At 37.9% G+C, this 13,630-nt stretch overlaps 1 protein-coding gene across 1 annotated transcript in view; it reads right to left on the reverse strand.

Moving 5' to 3' along the window:
• Positions 1–13,630, reverse strand: part of rims3 (regulating synaptic membrane exocytosis 3) — a 61,853-nt gene that overhangs the window by 21,813 nt on the left and 26,410 nt on the right. The window lies entirely within an intron of this gene.

The raw sequence follows: 13,630 nt of genomic DNA on the forward strand, positions 1-13,630 counted from the left end.
ACTGGCCGAAACAAAATTAACTTAATTATGTCACACATGTGGACATGTGTATTTCCTTTTTGGATTTTTTACTGTTTGTTGCCATTATGTTTGTTCAAAAACTATTACATAACCTTTTCAACCATTCACTGCTAATGTTACACTATTCTCATGTGGTTATTTGTATTCCTCAAAGCATATGGAGAGCATAATGTGGCAGACAGTGAAATTTAATCCAATAATCCAAGTGTTGTTTTCTGTTTAATGATTATACAGAGGAATTAAACAAATCTAATCTCCTGTGTTGTCCTTGTGTGTGAGAGATTGTTCAGTGCCATAACAGACCGGGAAGTAGTAGATGGGATTGGTCTGTGAGAAGAAATTAGTCATTTACCACCATAATCCATAGGAAATGATTTCTTGAAATCTAAGGTCTTTGTGTGTGGCAGGATGTCTGTCAATGCGTGAATATGCCCCACTGGCTCTCATCTAATGGCAATTAATTACAATGAGGAAAAGAGTAATCTAATTTTGATGTAATTTCCTCATGATTACTCAACTCACTGCCTGACCAAGTGATGAGCACTTGCAGTATAGCAGAACAATTTGCAAAGAAAAAAGAAGCTGTGAAGAAAGAGACAATACATAGAAATTAAAACTTGTTCAAAATCTTTCTTAAAAACAAATCAGTTTGTGTGTTTAAAACTGCAGAGAAGAAACTGTGATGCCACATGGTTTCCACATCTACATTCCTTGACCAATTTGGACCTTGCCAGTGGAAACAAGGACTTATTCATAAATCATTTGGAGTGTGTTGCTCACAAAGTTGAACTTGTTCAGTCTATAATCCTTCTACTATTTCAGTGGATAACAGAAGCATTCATGTTTTCTTGCCCTTTGGCTGACTTTTTTGGTGTTTCTTTTCTAAGAAGTAGTCAGAAAACCTGGTGGTTTGGGCTCATCGTGCTCATTGACGTAATGACCTAAGAGGCTTTCCCATAGTGGCACAAATTAGGAAATTTCCAACACAGACCTTTAGGTTGAGTGGAAACTTAACCACCTTAACCATCCATGCTGCTGTCTCTGTATGGCTGCAGTGTAGACACTACACCAGTGATTGCATAGTGTCAGTTTTTAGATCCCTGCGAACTCTGGCTTGCAGCCATCCATTCCTATACATCTAAGGTGATTTGGCGAAATGCGGTTGCAGCAATTGCCCATGCAAGAAAGAGTTTGTGGTAACCATGTTGGATCCCCAACCTCCAACTCTAACTAGACTAATTAGTTTCGAGTTCCTTTAATAAAAAATTTACAGTAGCTGGCCCTATGGAGTAAATAAGGGCATTATTGTATAATGCTCTAAAGGCAGTAGATTATATTATATACCCGTTGCCTCAGTCTACGCAGCAGACTAAATCCACAAAATTATAAACAATATATATCAGTTGCCTTCATTGCAGAAACAGAACTTTAAACAAAAAATGGTTTGGATGCAACGATGCACGTACAAGATCTGGACACACCCAGAACAGCCGCCTAGTAATCAAGAAACAGTTGAATTGTTTAGATGGTCTGGCTAAGAATAGACCACGGACGAGCTGGTGGGCATGATCAGGAAAACGTGATAGATATCTGAGTGAAAGTGGGAGCTAAAAAGATGAGGATTGACACAAAGTAATAAAAGAGAGGGGAAATGAAAGTTTCAGCAGCTGGATCAAACACAGAGAAGGCGACAAGGGAGAACAGCGAGTGGTGACATGAGAGACAAGACGAATGGAGAAAGTGATCAGCAGTCATCTTAGCTGAGGTTTAATAGCTACCAAAAGCCTCAGTGGGGAGAGAAAGCTTTTAGAGGCAAGAGTGAAGTTTCGGTATGTCTGCAGCACAAAACCAAAAAACCCAATAGGCATGAAAGGATAAGGGAGCTGGTAGTGCAGGAAGTCTTGTGTACCTACAACAAAGCATTAGTCTCACCTGCAGTAGTATAAATTTTCCAGTGACTCACCCAAAGTATGAATAGCAATCATGTGTAGTTATAGATAGAAATCACTATTATTGTAGAAAGGTAGTTAGAGTGTTTCCACAGCACCTTTCCTCATGCTGACAATTCATAGCTTTTTATTCAGTGCAGCTCACTTTGCTCAATCTTTTCACAGCAACACCAAAGTTCAAAATGTTTTTTAGCAAGGATCTGATGACTGCGAGCTTTCCAAATTGTTGCTGCAAAAATGACTTAAAATGTGTTTCCCTACTGTGACTCAGAAGCAAAGCTAAAAGTAGGCCACGAGTGAGTCACGATGACAACAGCTCAGGTCAAAATAACAAAAAAAGATAATCAATGGAAAAGATTTTAGATGATCAAAAAAAAAGCAATAACCCTGCAAGGCAGTCATCTCAGTGTTAGGAACCACTATGTTTCTAGTTCAAATACTACAAAGATTTTCTTGTCTGCCAAAGGTCTGCAAAAATAATCACAGTATAATGAAGTTCTTTTTTCTTTCAGCTGAGTGAAACATTTTCCCTTCAAGTATTGACCAGAAAGCCAAAGACAGTCCGCAGTAGTTATGTCTGTTTCAGAAAACCCAGACACTCAGGGAACAGTTTATATTGAAACCTGTGCAGTTTTTAAATGGTTGACTCAACAGTTCAGGGAATTATTACCATCTGAACTCAGAGGTCTTTTTCATCTCATCTGTGTTGGGTCAAATTAAGTCAATGGTTGTGAAGGGAGTGTCAGATGATCAGTTCTCAGTTAAATTTCGCAACTAACTGTGTTGCTTATTGTGTTGTCTATTGCTTTGCTTAAAGAATAATTTTAATTTCTCAGCTGGGAATAATATAAGGACTTGTCTATTCTATTCTACTCTGTTCACTCATCTTTTCACCTAAAAGGGGCATTGCCCTTATCAACAAGCAGGCTGCAAACATTGCAGCTAAAGACCCAATCCATAGAAACACTTAACCTCTTTTGGATTTCTAGATTGTACAGCTTCATTTTCTTCTTTAGATTCTGACAGCTGCAGAACTATCAGGAAAGACTGCAACATGTCCTCATTTAAAACGATTTAGTTACAATTGTACAAATGTTAGATCATTGGTCATTTCAGGCAAACTGACATCCTACCACTGGGCCATGAAATGAAGTGCTTAATGGCTGAATATACTTGCAGACAGGTGAAGAAGTAGGGGAGTTGTAAGCATGGCTGTCTGTCTGCTTGCACTATGAAATATGCTATGGTCCCTGGAGCGTCCCTGTTACACAGCAAATGATGGTACAGAGAAAGCACTGCCACCACAAAGAAGAAATGGTTGCAAGTTTCAACTTATCTAGCCTCTAATAAGTTTCCATTCTTATGACCATCAACTCTGACCAGCTTTCCTGTCCCTGCTGAGGAAAAGCATCCAGACATGATACTGCCACCACCACATTTCCCTGTGGGATGGTGTGTTCAGGGTGATGGGGAGTGTCAGTTTTCCCGCCACTCAAAAGTTTGTCCATGTAGGCCAGAAAGTTACGTTTTGGTATCATTACCCCAGGGAACCTTTTTTGACATGTTTGCTGTCTCCCCTACATGGCTTGCAGTGAACTGGAAACATAATTTCTTTTTTGAGCAATGGTTTTCTTCTTGCCTCTACAATAAATGCAGGATTTGTGAAGTGTTCAACTAATAGTTGTGCTGTTGACTGAGTTTTCCCACCTGATCTCTGGATCTTTGGAGATCCTCTAGAGTTACCATGCGTATCTTGACAACATCTCTTTAAAAATCCAGTCCTTGCCTTCCCTGTCTGGTGTGTTCCTTGGTCATCGTGATGCTAAGACTTTTACAGAGCAGCTGTATTTATACTGAGATTAAATTACACACCCTCTATTTACTTATTAGGTGACCTCTCAAGGCAACTGGTTCCACAGGACTTTATTTGAGCAAAACAGTGTAAAGGCGGGTTAATTCAAATGCATGTCATACAAATTTTCTAAATATTTTAAGATCCAAAATATTTTTCCCTGAAATTAACAATTATGCACTACTATGAATTGGTATATCACATAAAGTTTTAATAAACTACATTGAAAGTTGTTTTAATGCAACAAAATGTAGAAAAGCTCAAATAATTGTAGCATTCCCATTCAGCCCTAATATCTATAGCAGATATACAATATGAAATTTTATTTTTTTTAAATGTTGACAGAATTACAACGTGGGTTTTTGGTGCTTCTCTCTGCTTAAAGAAGGACTGAAAAGTTATTTGGCTTTTGTCTGGTTATAGTTGCTTGATTGTATTCATTTGTAGTTAATTCCAGGTATAGCAAATGCCTCATTTGCATACTAAATTTGACACCATTCCATTGCCACGGTGAGAAATAACATTACCGACAATGATATAAACTCCTTCACATAACTGCTGGAACAGGAGTTCCAGTCAGTCAGCACAAAAATATTTATTTCTATGACAAATGCCCAGCAGGAAAGACACTTGCTACTGTTCTCAGAGTAAACTTGGATTCAGTTTAATAAGCCGACTAACAAGTATTCCCTTCCTGTGTCAAACAGTTCTTGCTTTGCTGTCTCTGTTTCTTTTCTGTGTCTCTGGCGTATTTCCAGCCGCAGCAGCAGCACGGCAGAAATAAACACACAGACGGAAGATTTTAAAAAAGAATATTTAGAGGACTTGAGGTTTATAAAAGATGAATGTGGGTGTTGAATGAGTAGAAAGAAGTAAATAAAGCATGAAAGGGGGAGCTGATCACAAATAAATTTGCACAAGTCGAGCATATATGCACAAATATAAATGGAAAGCAATGACGGAGTCAAACCCACTGAAAAAACAGACATTTGCATAAACTCTATAAACTGTCTGGTATTAAATCAATTCAAACTTTTTCTGTTTTAGGTCAGTTAAGAATATGTTCTTCAAATGCAAAGGTTTACATTCATAAAGGTGACTATGCTCTTAAACATTTGGCCCAGGTGATGATGTCATGGTTTTGTAAACTTCTGATAGGTTAATTCGCAACATTAAGGCACACCTCAAAACAGTGCTACCTTGTGGGATATCATGGAAAAATCAAAAGCAAACAGCCAAGACATCAGGAAAAGAACCGTGGAACTCCACAAATTTGGTTCATCATTGGCTTCCAGATGCCTGGAGACACAACATTCATCTGTTCAAACAATTACATGGAAGTACAGAATAAACACCATGGTAATGTCCATCCATCTAACATTCAGAAGGGCGACGGGTTCTGTGTCCCAGAGATAAATGTATTTTGGTGTGAAATGTGCGTATCTACCCCAGAAAGAAAACCAAAAGACCTTGTGAAAATGCATGCAGAAGCTGGTAAGAATAGTTCATTATCCAGTGTGAAAGGAATCCTGTTTTGGCATGTGCCCTAAAGCCACTTAAAGATAAAGATGTTATTTCTCCAGGAAATGAATACAATGCCTAATGACACTTTGCAAATGAACACAGGCATAACAAACTTAATTTTGAAGGGTCTGACTATAATGACCTTTGTACAATGTACAGCAGAAAGCTTGTAAACATATAGTACAGTGTATTAAGCACAGTGGTGGCAGTATTATGAGGTGGGGGTGTTTTGCTGCAGAAGGAACCGGTGCACTTCACAAAAACATGGAATCATGAGGAAAGAACAATATGTTGAAATATTTAAGCAATATCTCAAGATAGCCAGGAACTTACAGCTTAGACACATATGGGTCGTCCAAATGGACAATAGCCTTAAGCAGACAGACAAATTACTACAACTACTACATGTGTGCACTTTCTCTGGTGTTGCTTCCCTGGATTTTCTGTGCCTGGCATGGAAAGCAGCAATAGCGGTGCTCACTTCAAAGGTTTCTGTGTGCAGCATCACCTGAACTAAGCCGCCTCAAGCAGCATAACTCTGTTCATTTAAAGTCTTGGGGTAGTTTTTTCTAACATTTTGATACACAAGCATCAAGTAACCATTTCTTTTTTTGTTGGACTTTTATTGCAAGTCCAGCGATAGGGGCAGAATTTCTGCCAGCACTTTAAGGCAGTTAGTATGAAAAGCTGGCAGTGCTGAAATTTTACATTGTTGTGTTGGATTTTGGGCCCAGTGCAGACATCTTTACAACAGAGAACACCTTAAGTCATAATGGAAGCTTTCTGGCCTCCAAAAATATATATATATGTACATAAACACCGCTCAAAAACAATAAAGGGAACACTTCAACAACACAATATAACTCCAAGTAAATCAAACATCTGTGAAATCAAACTGTCCACTTAGGAAGCAACACTGATTGACAATCAGTTTCACATGATGTTGTTCAAATGAAATAGACAACAGGGGGAAATCTTTGGCGATTAGCAAGACACTCAATAAAGGAGTGGTTCTGCAGGTGGGGACCACAGACTTCTTCTCAGTACCTATGCTTTCTGGCTGATGTTTTGGTCACTTTTGAATGTTGGTGGTGCTTTCATACTCGTGGTAGCATGAGACGGACTCTACAACCCACACAAGTGGCTCAGGTAGTGCAGCTCATCCAGGATGGCACATCAATGTGAGCTGTGGCAAGAAGGTTTGCTGTGTCTGTCAGCGTAGTGTCCAGAGCCTGGAGGCGCTACCAGGAGACAGGCCAGTACACCAGGAGACGTGGAGGAGGCCGTAGGAGGGCATTTCCATCCGCCGTCTCATCAGGAGCATGCCCAGGCGTTGTAGGGAGGTCATACAGGCACGTGGAGGTCACACACAATACTGAGCCTCATTTTGACTTGTTTTAAGGACATTACATCGAAGTTGGATCAGCCTGTAGTGTGTTTTTCCACTTTAATTTTGTGTGTGACTCCAAATCCAGGCTTCGATAGGTTAATAAATTTGATTTCTGTCGATGATTTTTGTGATCATCATTTGTGATTTTGTTGTCAGCACATTCAACTTTGTAGAGAACAAAGTATTCAATGAGAATATTTCATTCATTCAGATTTAGGATTTGAGTGTTCCCTTTAATTGTTTTGAGCAGTGTATATAGATATATACACTACCAGTCAAAGGTTTTAGATACACTTTCTCACTTAATGAATCTCTTTATTTTCATGACAATTTACATTGTATATTTTCACGTTAATAAAGTTAATAAAACTTTGAATGAACACACATGGAATTATATAGCAAACAAAAAGTGTGAAATAACTAAATATTTTAATATTTTAGATTGTTCAAAATAGCCACCCATTGCTTTGATTATTGGTTAGCTCTCTTAGCATTCTCTCCATGAGCTTCATGAGGTGGTCACCTGAAATGGTTTTCCAAAGAGTCTGGAAGAACTTCCCAGAGGTTCACTGAGAGACGGCCAAAGGTTAATATTTCAGTCAACTCAGCAAATGACGGCTACTTTAAAAATCTAATATATAAAACATATTTGAGGTTCTTTTACAGTTTTTCATTTGCTACATAATTCAATTTGTGTTCATTCACAGTTTTGGTGGCTTCAGTGAAAATCTATGTACAATGTAAATAGTTATAAACATTAAGAAAACCATTAAATGAGAGAGTGTGTCTAAAGCTTTTGACCAGTAGTGTTTATGAAACCTTTCTATTCATTTCTCCCATGTCAAATTGGGGCTGTTTAACCATATAATTCTTCAAGCAATGTCTTCATACAGGATTAGTTATTCTGCTATGTTGAAAATTAGTGTGATTTTGATTGCTGAGCATGTTTTGACAGGGCGTGGTTGGGGAGTTGGAACGTAATTCTTTTAATTTTCATTACTCTCAGTGGGGAAATGTGTTTTTCAGTAGAAATATTCAAGACACAAACTGCCAGTTAGAACAAACTAAATTTAGATTCAATGTAGTCTGATATAATGCCAGACACTGAGATAGAGGTCTTTTTATACAGTGTATGTAAACATCTGGTTACATCTGTACACCTGGCTTGTTTAGTCTGGCTGCTCCACAGGTTCCTATCAGCAGTGTCTTCTTCTGGCTAAGTCATGTCCCTTGTGAGGGTCAACGATGAACAGGAAGCTGATCTGCTGGCTCTCAGTCGTGGATAAAACCTGCTTAGGAGATAAGAGTTGTTTCATAAAGGAGTGACTCACCAGTTAAACCTGGGAAACTGTGTCGGTGGGTGTGTGTGTTCCTTCTCCTTACCAATACTATTAATAGCAGGAAATAAAAAAAGCACAGAAAAAAAGCAAAATGCCATTATTATGGGATGCTAGAATAAGAAGCTGGTGTTATTTTGGAAATCAGAGCTATGTGTGGAACAGTATGAAAATCTGAAACAGATAATGTAGAATAAATATTATATGGTATGGTTGCAAGAATGCAGAAAAACAGGAAAACAGGCAAAACAGAATGGGAGTAAGAAATAAAACATCTGCTTATACAGCAAAACTACAAAGCTACCATAGGCTGCACTGCAAAACAAAATGTAGTCTTACACCATACTATTTATATCCCTCATAATACTTCAACAAGTTTAACTTTTTAAACGTCTGTATTCAATAAGAGTTTAAGAGACTATATGAAGATTTACTGAAGCCATATAATTCTGATATACCACCATTCTGGTCCAAAAACCTTCACCTAACTAACAAGCACTATTCTACACAAAGGGGATAAAAATGACTACCTAACAATAATAATAAAAGAAAATATATGCACTTTGAGTGTCTATGAAAATCAAACCGGCAGTTTTATGGAAAAAATTTGTCATTTGGGTTAAATGGAAAGAGAAGTCCTTCTGGTGTGCTGACATCTCGATTGCAGCGATCAGCTGATAAAACGGTGGGGCCACGCCCCTTTAGCCACTAACAGCTGATTGCCCCAAATCTCGAACAAAGAGTCATAAAACTCTGAGGAGGGAACTCAGTGGAATAACTCAGTAATAAAACTGGAACAAAGGAATGTCATTTCAGTGGTGACATGCTGGCATGTTCTCCAATTGTCTTTGACCACTTTGTCGTTTTCACATCAAAGCGGCTCCCTTACTGGTGTAAGCATTCATATAAATTAGATTTTTTATTTTTATTTACTGCAAATAATTTTTAAGATTTTAGGAGTAGCAAAACCATTAAATCAGAACCAGATTTTAATTTTACGAAGGAGCTTGTCCCACTGTTGGTGTCCATTGAGTGCAGATTTACCCCGTCTCATGTTCCCTCTTCTCTCCTGAGTAAATCAGTCTGCAGCTTATTGGCTATCAACTGATCGACTGAGCAGAGCAAGGGACAGACTGCTGGGTCGACCCACTCATTGAACAATCAGCGCATGTGTCAGTCGGAACATGGAACTACAACAGCTGACCGGACAGAACTGATAGGAGATAAAACTAGCCCAATCATTGAGAAACAGACCCTGTTAATCACTCAATCTTAGTGGGCCACATAGGTAGTTTTACAACTTGACCTTGGTCTCTAGGCAAAGCAAACAGAGAGGTAATAAGTGGAAAAAAGTACCCAATTTCAGCCTTCATTGAGTAAACAAGATTGTTTTCCTCCAGAATATCAGTAACAGGGTGGTAACATTGCCTGAGAAGATTCCTAGAAGAGCATTGACATCATCTACTTGGGTAGATGTTAAGCAAAAGCACTATTACTTGATTCAATTTGGAGCTAAATCAATTGGAATGCTTACCCTCTAAGCGTAAATAAATGTTGTTTTCAAGATACACTTATCCAATTGTTTCTGAAGGTTTTAGGGTATTTGCCACAAAGATTACTTTACAAGAAAAGTGTTTTTATTTGCTGCTAATGAGGTGGTTAGTTACACAATATAAAAAACTGAATCAGTTGTAGTGGATCAGAGACATCTAACATATGCCTTGAGGACCAGCTTTGGCGACCACTGGTATAAAGCACTGAATGGTCTTTGAATTACCCATCTTATGAATTGTGCTATGCAAATAAACCTGCCTTCTCTTATAGCTAGCTCCATCCATCTTGCCATTACCTCTCAATAGATTCCCTGTCCTAAAGAAAAGCCTTTTCTCAACATGGTACTGACACCACATCAACAGGAATGGTGTATTCAAGGTTAGGCCCCTTGGTAGTTTTCCCCCAGGCATGTCGTTTTGCATGTAGGCCAGAAAGTTCGGTTTAGTTCTCATAGGGCCAAAACACCTTCTTTCATATTTCTATGTTCCCCACCTGGCCTGCAGGTGCAGCTTTATTTTTTCACTGAGAGTAAATTACACCCAGGCAGAGGCAAAATATACATGAAACTCATGTATATTTTATTTCCACTTCACAATTATGCAATTCTTTGTGTAGGTCTATAACATAAAACCCAAATAAAGCACAGTGAAGTTTGGGGTCATATCATGTCACTGGGAAAAAGTCCAAGGAGTGTGACTACTTTTGCAAATTACTCTAGTATAACCATATTACCCACCAACTCTAATTATTGTAACATGAAATTAAATTTTTTTGAATTCTTCAAATATCTTGTGATATTTATCTAACAACCTGTTGACAACAAAGTGACTGTTGTAGTCCAGTGATGAAAGGAGAACAGTGATTGATATTGTGATTTAGTTCCAGGCCCAATGTGTTCCTCTGGCTGCTAAGAACATCTATATTTAGACACACCTCCCTTCCTCTTTTCTAAAACCTTAGCTTCTCCTTGCCTCCTCTTTCTTGCTTTCCCCTCCTCTGCACTTTCCCCAACACCACAAATACAGAGACAACGGAAGCCCCTGTGGTGAAAATATCGACAGCTCTGTCTGCGTCAGACAAGAGTCAGATGTGCCTGAGCGCAGCAAGTCCTTTTTATATGTGCATGAGTCTATATCAGGAAATTGTGTTTTCAGAAATAGACAGTATAGCTTATTCATAAAGGACTAGATTCTTTATACAAATGTGACTCCATAAATGTACTAAAAACTGAGATGAAAGCTATGTTGCGAGATAATCTTGCTGAGATAAGCTTTAGTCAGAGTGCAAATAGGCTCAGCATCTGATATTGTGGGTGTCAGATACTTGTGAATAATTTATCTTAATGTTTCATAAGTTAGGTCAAACAACGTTTTTTATGAAGTAAATTTAACATGGTAGAAACTTCTGTGACTAATACGATGTTGGCAAGATTTGGTTTAGCTCCTGCGTCTCTTCAGTAATTAAAGTTCTGTCCATTCTTGACGCAATGAGATTCACTGTTTAATTTGGATTTTGTTTTGGAAATCATAAACATTTGACATTTTATCATATAAAAATGTCAATGTCAATAATGTTCTTCATAAAATGAAGAACATTATGGAGAACCCTGAGCATCCTCTTCATGAGACTGTCGTACAACAACAAAGTGTCTTCAGTCAGAGGCTTCTTCAGATCTGCTGTAAGACGGAGCGCTACAGGAGATCCTTCCTGCCCACAACCGTTAGCATCTACCAAGGCTCTTTGAAGAAACCTTCATAATATGAGCTACAATAACATTTAATTACCCTTTGGGAATAATAACGTTTTTTTCAATTGAACTGAATATTAATCCATGCAACTGATAGAAAAAACAGGTGAAAATATATCCTATTGTCTTTTAACACAAGAGTGCTAAGAATTTCTCAAAACATTATGACACTATAATCTTTTAATCTGTTCCTAAATAGTCCTCCTGAAAGTTGAATTAAATTAAGTTACAGGTCCAACGGTTGAGAAATTTTTATAACATCTTTCTAGCAAAATAAGTTCTACCAGGAGTGAACTTGAGTGAGTACAAACCTCTACTGCCTCTACTTGTTGTTTCTGTTTTGCCATAGTTAACTGAGCTATTAGGTAATGCAGAACAAAAGAGAAAAGCGTCAGATTCTGAAAGACCAGCACTGTTCGCAACACACAGTTTGCAGAAAGGAATTACTGAATAAAGCAACCTCTTTGACCTCTGGTATTATAAAAAGAAGGCAGAAATGTAAGTAAATTCTATAAAGACATTTTTGACAGTGTATTTTACAAACTGATGTTAAAATTTTCAGAATACATTACTTTTTGGATATAGAACAGCAGATACTACGCCATATCTTCAGGGATAAAAAACATGTAATCAAATAAATTACTGTGAAATAAACAGTTCTAATACTGAGGAGTGTCTGCAACAAGGGCAAAAGAAGTTCATACTGGGGGTTCTGTTGAAAGTATTTTAGATGAAAATAACATCGTGTAATGATTTTTTTACTATGACAATATATAATTTTTGTATGTGGTTTACATGTTGGTTTAATTTAATAATTAGGCAATGATCAGGTAGTAGCTTTGAATCAAACACAAAGTAAATGGACAACAAAGTTATCCTTATTTATATGCATCAAATCGTTAGGCCCCTAACCCAAATCAGATATTTCCCAAAGTGCCTAAAAGAAGACGCTATTTGTTTTCTGTTGGGATGCATCTAATACACAGCAAAAACTCAAAGTTTTTAAGATTTGATCCGAGAATCAACCGTCAGTGCCAGTCTGGGGAATTTGGGCTGATTTTGTCTCAATGTGAATCTATCAAAAAGGTCAGTGACAATTGACAATAATCTGTTACTTCCACAACATGTAAAAACAGGAGCAGGAAATGTACAATAAAAGGTATTGTGTTATATATATTTACTGGTATGAAATAATTTGTCTTGTAAAGTGCCATATGGTCATATTTGTTGATGAAGGGCCCTGTATAAATAAATGCAATCTAAAAGTTGAATTAAATTTAAATAACCTATTGGGTATCAAGATATTCCAAGGTTTAAAAAAATGTGGTGGGGGGCAGCGCTGATGGTGTAGGGGTTAAGCGCGCACCCATGTACAGAGGCTACAGTCCTGGAAGCGGCCGTCCCAGGTTCGAGTCCCTGACCCGGCAACATTTGCCAAATGTCTCCCCCTCTTTCCTGTCTGCCTACTGTCAAAAAATAAAAATAAAAGGCCACTAGTGCTGAAAAAAAATATCTTTAAAAAAATGTGGTTTCAAAACCACAAAAGATTTCTGTCCTACCATTTCTATGGTTTCTGAGATGCCAAAGAAGATGTTTTCTCTAGCTGTATGGAGCATAAAGTAGGGCTGTGCTGCCCCTCCCCCATCTGTTGCTTCTCACTGCTGTTCAGCTGACAACAAGTTTGCTGCATGTTTTTCTCTCTTATGAAAAAGACAAATTCAACTGTTGGAATATATTCTAAGCTGCAAAATGAGGTTGAAACCTTGGTATCAAAACCAAAGAAGAACCACCTGTCACTCCTACTAAGGTAACATTTTAAAACTAGAGTTGGAAGATTTAAGGGATGTCTGTGATAAAACATGTTATAGATAACCTTATTATAGCTGTAATCATTAAGATGATATATTTTTCATCAGCATTAGGAATAATTCCTCCTTTTCTGATCTTTTTTTACGTTTTGTGATGCCATTACTCATGCTTATACTGTGAAAATCTCATACAAATGCCCATGCTTATTCACACTCAAACATCAGGTCCAACCGAGTCAGTTGCTCTTTCAAACTGTGACAGAAATTGATCTGGACGCTCCTTTAGCCTTGACACAGAAATATTTAGAGTCTGTCCAGTCAACAGAAAAGCGGTGCATATCTAGAGAGAGCATTAAGACGGGTAATATTTGCAGACAAGCAGCAAAGAACGCAGACAGGTACACACTGTTCTGTTAAGGTTCATTGTACTCACAGCAGGAACATAACA

The sequence above is a fragment of the Girardinichthys multiradiatus genome, chromosome 13 (assembly GCF_021462225.1).
Source record: "Girardinichthys multiradiatus isolate DD_20200921_A chromosome 13, DD_fGirMul_XY1, whole genome shotgun sequence".
Classification (NCBI taxonomy): Eukaryota; Metazoa; Chordata; class Actinopteri; order Cyprinodontiformes; family Goodeidae; genus Girardinichthys; species Girardinichthys multiradiatus.